We start from the raw sequence: 8,772 nt of genomic DNA on the forward strand, positions 1-8,772 counted from the left end.
TCGGGGAATTGAACCCGGTTCTCCTGCAGAACAGGGGAGCAAAATCACGACTATACGGACGAAGGTACGGGCTGTGTCAGAGCAGTAATCGAGCTGCGAACAGAAGTCGACAGACACATTGAGAGACAGAGACAAACCGACAAACAGGGAGAGACAGAAAGGGTGAGACGGAAAAGTCAGGCAGACTCTGAGAAAAAGACTCAAACACCTACATATACAGAGATGTGTGTGATCAATAAAGAGAGAAAGGGAAAGAGTGAAAGAAAGACAGTGATAAAGACAGTGACAAGGAGAGAGAGCGACAGATCGAGAGAGAGAGACAAAGATATAAACAGAAAATGATGGAAATACTCAGCAGGTTAGAGACAGGAACTACCAACGACAGTCAAAGAGAGACAGATAGGCAGAAACATAGACAGAAAGACATGATGGGAAAGAGTGAGACAGTCAGACAGAGAGATTGAGAGAATCCCATTTGAACAGAACTGGACACGGTGAGAAAGTGACAAACACATTGAGAACCAGAGACAAACAGGGGAACGGGGACAGACAGACAGCGAGATAGAGACAAAGAGAGACAGAAAGTTTGAGACTGAAAGGGAGGATCAGACTAAATGAGAAAAGACTCAAATACATGTATTTGCGTGCTCCATAAAGGGAGGGAGGCAAATAGTGATGGAATGTCAGAGAAAAGGACAGGGACAAAGAGAGAGTCAAAGAGGGCGACAGATAGAGAGAAAGATAGATAGAGAGAGAGACATAGAGACAAAAACAGAACATAATGGAAATACTTATCTGGTTAGAGACAGGGATTAGCAGAGACAGGCAAAGACATGGACCGACAGATATAATGGGAAAGAGATTGGCAGTCAGACTGAGAGTCTGAGAGAATCCCATTGCAACAGAACGAGACACCGTGAGAAAGAGACAGAGACAAACAGAGAAACAGTGACAGAGAGAGGCAGACACTCAAACACATTCACAGCTCTCTAAAGAGAGTGAGAGAGGTAGCGACCGAGCAACACAGATACATTTCACAATTTCATTTCATTGTCGGCTCAGAATGTCACATCGTTGCAGAAAATTGGAGATTCAGCAGATGAAAATCGTGTATCACTCGGCAGGATGGGAAAAATCTCTGTTTATTAAGGAATCACCAGGAGTGGGGTTTGAACCCACGCGAGTATATACCCCATTAAATCTTAAATCCAACGCCTTTACCACTCGGCCATCCTGGTCCTGATCCTGTCAATGATTGGACTCTGCCTCTGTGAGAATCTGGGCTTCAGCTCCACTCCCACAGCGACACACAGACACAGAGGATTTCAGGGTGCATTTACGAACATTTTTCGTAATATTGACACGGGCGCAACTCTCCTATTCTTTTTCGACTAAAGCTCTGGGAACTTTCACATCCACCCGAGGGTGCAGATGGAGTTTCAATTTAAAATTTCAGCCGATGGTCAACAGCTTCAACAATGAAAAATTCCCCAAATACTGCATTTGAGTGTCATCCAAGATGATGTGTTCAAGTCTCAGGAGTGAGACTTCCACACACAACCTCCTGATTCAGTCGAGAATGGAGCCACTGAACCAAAACCGCTACCAAAGATCACAACCGTATTATTTTCCCCAAGTGTTTTAAAAAGTTCCGGGACGTACCAAATTCATGGTGATGATTTCCATGGACAGTTGCATATACACAGAGACATACATACAGATAGACATACACAGACACACGCACACACAATAACCAAAAATATACACGCATCAACATAGAAACATAGAAATTAGTTGCAGGAAATTGCCATTCGGCCCTTCGAGCCTGCACCACCATTCAATAAGATCATGGCTCATCATTCAACCTCAGTACCCCTTTCCTGCTTTCTCCCCATACCCCTTGATCTCTTTAGCCGTAAGGGCCATATCTAACTCCCATTTGAATATATCTAACGAACTGGCCTCAACAACTTTCTGCGGTAGAAAATTTCACAGGTTAACCACTCTCTGAGTGAAGAAGTTTCTCCTCATCTCGGTCATAAATGGCTTACCCCTTATTTTTAGACTGTAATCCTTGGTCTCAAACTCCCCAGCAATGAGAACATTCTTCCAGCCTCCAATCTCGTCAGAATTTTATATGTTTCTGTGAGATCCCCTCTCATTCTTCTAAACTCCAGTGGATACCAGCCCAGTTGATCCAGTCTCTCCTCATATGTCAATCCTGCCATCCCGGGAATCATGCTGGTGAACCTTCGCTGTACTCCCTCAATAGCAAGGACGTCCTTCCTCAGATTCGGGGACCAAAACTGAACACAATATTCCAGGTGTGACCTCACCAAGGCCCTGTACAACTGCAGTAATATCTTCCTGCTCCCATACTCAAATCCCCTAGCTATGAAGGCGAACATGCCATTTGTTTTCTTCACCGCCTTCTGCACCTACATGCCAACTTTCAATGACTGATGTACCATGACACTCAGATCAAGATATACACAGGTTGCCTTAGACAAATAGATGGATAGACAGGCAGGGTCACTGAGGCTACTTTGGCTGGTTTTTGCGTTTTTCTATCCGTATGTATCGTGAATACTGCAGATTAATGAAAGAAAGAAAACAGCGGCTGCATCGAAAGATGTGGGACGTTGCTCCATCTATCTCAGAATCAGTTTTGCAGTAACGTGGTTAAATTGTGAAACAGAATGAAATATGCTGAGAAACATAGTCGGCAGGATTCAAAACTGCGCAGAGAAACCCCGATGGATTTTTTGTCCATTGTCTTACACACTCGGCCACGACTACTAGCTCGCTGCATCATTCAATGTTACTCAGATAAAACTCAGTCATCCATCTCTGTGCAGCAGACGGCCACAGAATCCGGAAAAAGTCTCCGTTTGCTAAAAATCTGGAAGAGGCAATCTCCTCTTCCTGTATTTGTACTGTTCTATATTGCTCTGGAACTTTTTAATATAAATCTCTACCAAGAAGCAGAAATAAAAATCTGCATTTTGAAACAACTGCCTCCCCGTCGGGAAATTGAACCCCGGTCACCAGCGTGACAGGCAGGTATACTCACCACTATACTAACGAGGAGCAGTTCTGTCAGAGCAGGAATCCAGCCACTGTGAACAGAACTGGACACCATGAGAAGTCGACAGACACATTGAGAGACAGAGACAAACCGACAAACAGGGAGAGACAGACAGCGAGTTCGAGACAACGAGAGACAGAAAGTGTGAGACTGAGAAGGAGAGGCAGACTGAGTGAGAAAAAGACTCAAACATATACATATACAGAGATGTGTGTGTGTGATCTATTAAGAGAGAGAGGGAAAGACTGAGAGAAAGACGATGATAAAGACAGTGACAAGGAGAGAGAGAGATAGAAAGAGAGCGATAGAGACTAAAACAGAAATTGATGAAAATACTTCTCAGCTTACAGGCAGGGACTAACAGAGACAGGCAAAGACATGGACAGACGGAAATGATGGGAAAGAGAGAGCCAGTCAGACAAAGAGTCTGAGAGAATCCCATTGGAACAGACGTGGCACCGTGAGAAAGAGACAGATTGAGAGACAGAGACAAACAGAGAAACAGGGACAGACAGAGTGTGTCAGACTGAGAGAGACAAAGACTCAAACATACACACACATACACAATTCTCTGAAGAGAGAGAGAGGCAGAGACAGAGCGACACAGATACATTTCACAATTTCATTTCATTATCGGTTCAGATGTCACATTGTTACAGAAAATTGCTGATTCACCGATGAAAATCCGGTCTCACTGATCAGAATGGGAAAAAATCCATGTTAAATTAAACAGATACCAGGAGTGAGGTACGAACCCACTCGGAAAAAAACCCCATTGAATTTTAAGGCCAACGCCTCAACCATTCGGCTATCCTGGTCCTGTGAGAACCTGCATTCTGTCTCTGTGAGAATCTGGGCTTCAACCCCAACCCCACATAAAAACACATACACATCGGCTTTCAGTGAGCATTTCCGAACATTTTAGTAATATTGACACGGGGGCAACTCTCCTATGTTTTTCGAGTAATGCACTGGGAACTTTCATATCCACCCGAAGGTGCAGACGGAGCTTCAATTTAACATTTCATCCAAAAGTCAACAGCTTCAACATTGCAAAATTCCCCAAGTGCTGCACTTGAGTGTTAGCCAAGATGATAATGCTCAAGTCTCAGAAGTGCGACTTGAACACACAAACTCCAGATTCAGTCGAGAATGCTGCCACTGAACCAAAGCCGATACAAAAGTTCACAACCTTATTATTTCCCCCAAGTCTTTTTTGTAAGTTCCAGGACATACCAAATTCATGGTGATGATTTCCACAGACAGTTGCACATACACAGAGACATATCTCGAGATAGACAGACACAGAGATCACCAAAAATTTGCACGCACCAACGGGCATGCACAGATACCTTTGTCATCTCGAGGGATAGACAGGCTGAATCACTGTCGCAACTTTGACTGATGTTTGCGATTTTTGAAACGGATGTATCGTGAATATTGCAGATTAATAAAAATGAGAAAAAAATGTCAGTGTTGAAAGGTGTGGGACGTTATTCCATCTATCTCAGGATCAGTTTATCAGAGAACTGGTGAAATTGTGAAATAGAATGAAAAATGTTGAGAATCGTAGTCGGCAGGATTCGAACCAGCGCGGGATAACCCAATGGATTTCTAGTCCATAGCTTTAACCACTCGGCCACGACTAGTATGTGTTTTCGGCACAGACAGAGTGAGTCAGACTGAGAGAGACAACGACTCAAACATCTGAACACATGCACTGTTCTCTGAAGAGAGAGAGAGAGGCAGAGACCGAGCGACACAGAAACATTTCACAATATCATTTCCTTATCGTTTCAGAGTGTCACATTGTTCCAGAAAATTGATGATTCAAACGATGAAAATCCAGTTTCACTGATTGGAATGGGTGGAAATCCGTGTCAAATGAAAGAGATACCAGGAGTGGGGTACGAACCCACGCGGGAAAATAACCACTGAATTTTAAGGCCAACGCCTTAACCACGCGGCTATTCTGGTTCTGTGCGAATCTGGTGAGTACTTGGTAGAGATTCACTCAGAAAAAACTCTGTCATCGATCTCTGTGCAGCAGACGGCCAATGGGTCGTGAAAAAGTCTCCGTTTGCTAAAATTCTGGAAGAGGCTCTATCCTCTACGTTTATTTTTACAGTTCTTTATTGCTCTGGAACTTTTTAATATGAATCTCTACCAAGAAACAGAAGTAAAATTCTACATTGTAAAACAACGTCCTACCCGTCGGGGAATTGAACCCCGGTATCCCACGTGACAGGCGGGGATACTCACCACTATACTAATGAGGAAATGACAGGTAGAAGATCTGTCAGAGCAGCAATCGAGTTGAACTGAACTGGATACCATGAGAAGTCGACAGACACAATGAGGGACAGAGACAAACCGACAAACAGGGAGAGACAGACAGCGATATGGAGGCAACGAGAGACAGAAAGTAGAGACTGAGAAGAAGAGGCAGACTGAGTGAGAAAAAGACTCAAACACTGACATATACAGAGATATGTGTGTGTGTGTGATCTCTAAAGAGAGAGAGGGAAAGAGTGAGAGAAAGACCGTGATTAAGTCAGTGACAAGGAGAGAGACAGATAGAGAGAGAGTGACAGAGCGAGAGAGAGACAAAGATAGAAACAGAAAATGATGGCAATTCCCAGCAGGTTAGGTACAGGAACTGCCAGCGACAGGCAAAGAGAGACATGGACAGACAGAGATGATGGGACAGTCAGAAGAGAGACTGAGAGAATCCCATTGGAACAGAACTGATCACCGTGAGAATGGGACAGACATATTGAGAAACAGAGACAAACCGTGAAACAGGGAGAGACAGACAGCGAGATAGAGACAGAGCAAGACAGAAAGTTTGAGACTGAGATGGAGGGTCAGACTGAGTGAGACAAAGACTCAAATACATACATACACAGAGATGTCTTTGCGTGCTCTATAAACAGAGTGAGGCAAATAGTGATGGAATGACCAGAAAAAGACAGGGACAAAAAGAGAGACAAAGAGGGAGACAGATAGAGAGAAAGACAGATAGAGAGAGAGACATAGAAATGATGGGAAAGAGAGAGCCAGTCAGACAAAGAGTTTGAGAGAATCCTATTGGAACAGAACTGGACACCGTGAGAGAGACAGTTTGAGAGACAGAGACAAACGGGGAGACAGGGACAGACAGAGTGTATCAGAGAGAGGCAGACTGAGAGAGACAAAAACTCAAACACATAAACACATACACAGCTCGCTAAAGAGAGAGAGAGGCAGAGACTGAGCGACACAGATACATTTCACAATTTCATTTCATTGTCTGCTCAGAGTGTCACAGAGTTACAGAAAAATGCAAATGCAACAGATGAAAATCGGATATCACTGAGCAGGATGGGAAAAATCTCTGTTTAATTAACATATTCCAGGAGTGGGGTTCGAGCTCACACGGGTATAAACCCATTGGACTTTGTGCCCAACACCTTAACCGCCCGACCATCCTAGCCCTGTCAATACTGGGACTCTGTCTCGATGAGAAGCTGGCCTTAAACTCCATCCGCACAGACGCACACAGACAGTTCGGATTTCAGGGAGCATTTCCCAACATTTTTCGTCATATTGACACGGGCGCAACTCTCCTATTCTTCTTCGATAAGGCTCTGGGAACTTTCACATCCACCCGAAGGTGCAGACGAAGCTTCCATTTCACATTTCATCTGAAAGTCAACAGCTTCAACAATGCAAAATTCCCCAAGTACTGCATTTGAGTGTCAGCCAAGGTTATATGCTCAAGCCTCAGGAGTGGGACTTACACACACAACCTCCTGATTCAGTCGAGAATGGAGCCAATGAACCATAGCCAATATCAAAGATCACAACCGTATTATTCTCCCCAAGTTTTTAAAAAAGTTCCAGGACATATCAAATTCAATGTGATGATTTCCAAAGACAGTTGCACATACACAGAGACATAGATACAGATAGACATACACAGACACGCACACACACACTTATCAAAAATATACACACAATTATATAGAAACATAGAAATTAGTTGCAGGAGTTGGTCATTCGGCCCTTTGAGCCTGCACCACCTTTCAATAAGATCATGGCTCATCATTCAACCTCAGTACCCCTTTCCTGCTTTCTCTCCATACCCCTTGATCTCTTTAGCCGTAAGGGCCATATCTAACTCCCTTTTGAATATATCTAACGAACTGGCCTCAACAACTTTCTGCGGCAGAGAATTCCACAGGTTAACCATTCTCTGAGTGAAGAAGTTTTCCTCATCTCGGTCTTAAATGGCTTACCCGTTATTCTTGGACTGAGACCTTGGTTCTTGAACTCCACAGCAACGGGAACATTCTTTCTGCCTCCAACCTGTCCAAACTCGTCAGAATTTTATATATTTCTATGAGATCGCCTCTCATTCTTCTAAACTCCAGTGGATACCCGCCCAATTGATCCATCTTCTCTCCTCATATGTCAGTCGTGCCATCCCGGGAATCAAGCTGGTGAACCTTCGCTGTACTCCCTCAATCGCAAGGACGTCCTTCCTCAGATTTGGAGACCAAAACTGAACACAATATTCCAGGTGTGGCCTCACCAAGACCCTGTGTAATTGCACTAAGACCTCCCTGCTCTTATACTCAAATCACCTCGCTATGAAGGCGAACATGCCATTTGCCTTTTTACCACCTGCTGCCAACTTTCAATGACTCATGTACTATGACACCAGATCAAGATATACACAGAGTGCCTTAGACAAATAGAGGGATAGACAGGCAGGGCCACTCTCGCTACTTTGGCTGCCTTTTGCTTTTTTCTATCCGTATGTATCGTGAATATTGCAGATGAATGAAATAAAGAAAAAAATGGCAGCGTTGAAAGGTGTGGCACTTTATTCCACCAACCACAGAATCAGTTTTGCGGAGACCTCGCTAAATTGTGAAATGGAAAGAATTGTCGTAGGCAGGATTCGAACCTGGCGGGGCAAATCCAATGCATTTCTCGCGCATTGCCTTAATCACTGGGCCACGACTACTAGTTTGCTGCATGTTTAAATGTCACTCAGATAAAACTCAGTCATCCATCTTTGTGCAGCAGACGGCCACAGAATCCTGAAAAAGTTTCTGTTTGCTAAAAATCTGGAAGAGGCAATCTCCTCTTTCTGTATTTTTACTCTTCGATATTGCTCTCGAACTTTTTAACATGAATCTATACAAAGAAACAAAAGTAAAATTCTACATTTTGAAAAAGCCTTCCCTCCGTCTGGGAATTCAACTCCGGTCTCCTGCGTAACAGGCGGTGATAATCATCACTATACTAACGAGGTACTGACGGGTATGTGCTCTCTAAGAGCAGAAATCGAGCTGTGAACAGAACTGGACACCATGAGAACTCGACATGCACATTGAGACACAGAGATAAACAGAGAAACAGGGAGAGACAGACAGCGAGATAGAGACAAAGAGACAGATAAAGTGTGAGACTGAGAGGGAGAGAAAGACTCAGTGAGAAAAAAAACTCAAGCACATCCATACAAAGATGTGTGTGTGCTCTATAAAGAGAGAAAGGGAAAGAGTGATAGAAATACAGAGATGAAGACAGGGACAAAGAGAGTCACAGAGATAGACAGATATAGAGAGAGAGACAGATAGAGTGAGAGAGACAGAGATAAAAAGAGAAAACGATAGAAATACTCAGCAGGTTAG

General features: G+C 43.8%; 2 non-coding genes across 2 annotated transcripts; both read right to left on the reverse strand.

Annotated features, from left to right (window-relative positions):
* Positions 1 to 1,154: 1,154 nt before the first annotated feature.
* On the reverse strand, positions 1,155 to 1,238 carry trnal-uaa (transfer RNA leucine (anticodon UAA)). Its single transcript has one exon. It is a non-coding gene; the product is annotated as a tRNA-Leu (tRNA).
* Positions 1,239 to 3,018: 1,780 nt separating this feature from the next.
* On the reverse strand, positions 3,019 to 3,090 carry trnad-guc (transfer RNA aspartic acid (anticodon GUC)). The gene has a single exon. It is a non-coding gene; the product is annotated as a tRNA-Asp (tRNA).
* Between the last annotated feature and the right edge of the window lie 5,682 nt (positions 3,091 to 8,772).

The sequence above is a fragment of the Pristiophorus japonicus genome, chromosome 23 (assembly GCF_044704955.1).
Source record: "Pristiophorus japonicus isolate sPriJap1 chromosome 23, sPriJap1.hap1, whole genome shotgun sequence".
In the NCBI taxonomy this organism is placed as follows: domain Eukaryota; kingdom Metazoa; phylum Chordata; class Chondrichthyes; family Pristiophoridae; genus Pristiophorus; species Pristiophorus japonicus.